Below are 1230 nucleotides of genomic sequence, written 5' to 3'. Positions count from 1 at the left end.
AGCAAGAGAACATGAGTTGTCAAAGCGACCATGGATTGCTCTAGAGATATATGATCCACAATGTTCATATGCATACAAAAAGGCCATCGATATATATGCACTAGGTATTTTGTAGAGATGTCGATAGAATTTTGGAGACTGGAGTGCATCTAGGAAGGTATACTTCCCAGATGAAGTGCTTTGTTACCCTGGCCACGATACTCTCAAGGCTATTCAACAAAAGGTGGATGATTGCATGAAGATAAGACATCATGAAGCTAGAAGAAATGCTACTGACATTTTTCTATTCTTCAAAGAGCATTTAAAGACAAATCCTAATCCTGTTCAATGGTCACTCATTGAACTTACGCTGTCTTTTTATTTAGTTTAAACATTTACTATTATTATTGTAAATGATTGCCATCTGGGTTTATTATTTGAACCATCCACTCATTTGGATCAATTTTCTATAGTCAATCGAGTTGTCTAATGTACAAATGAAGTGTTTACACCAATTATCTATATTTGGACTCAGTGGACCAACTTTTCATCATTGTGCTAACTAGAATAACTATCTATAATCCAGTTTAGTGGGCAAACTATCCATTATTGCATCGACTCTTGATTGCTTTAAGCATTCTGATATCTTTGGTTTGACGTGGTCTTGACATGGTAGTTTTGATATCTTCTGATATAGACACTTTGAACTGAAGAGTTGCAGAGTAGTTGTGTGAGAGAAAAATGTTTGCCGAAGATATTTAATATGCAAACCTTCATTGCAAGTGGACATAGAGTCGAGTAATGCTCCCCACCATTTATCATCCACCACTTCCATGAAGGTTGCTCTTTTGCCATTGATTGGACAAAATCATTTGCAAAAGTTTCTTCTTTTAATCTGAATGCACTTATCTCTTTGATGCAATTAATTAGATCCTGAGCATTGTAGTAGAACATATTAACTACCTGATAGAAATCATTGATCACCTTTATATTTGACATCAAGTCTAAATTCCAATACTTTGGATCCAACATGTAAGACACACTACAGAGTGGACTATGAGCACTCTTCCACCTTGCATAAAGGTACTTATATAATTTTTTTTGTTGTTGTTTTGAAAAGAATGGTATTTGCCACTCCGTCTTTACTATAGACTATGTTAACTCCTCATGATTTTTTAAACTCTGCGAGACTAATCACCAAGTCATCCACACTTTCCTAGATTTGGTGCTTTTTGATCAAGGTAACGAATC

The sequence above is a fragment of the Adiantum capillus-veneris genome, chromosome 15 (assembly GCF_014529385.1).
Source record: "Adiantum capillus-veneris isolate H3 chromosome 15, ASM1452938v2, whole genome shotgun sequence".
Lineage (NCBI taxonomy): Eukaryota > Viridiplantae > Streptophyta > Polypodiopsida > Polypodiales > Pteridaceae > Adiantum > Adiantum capillus-veneris.
The sequence above is the reverse complement of the archived record's forward strand: the minus strand, read 5'-3'. Positions refer to the sequence as shown.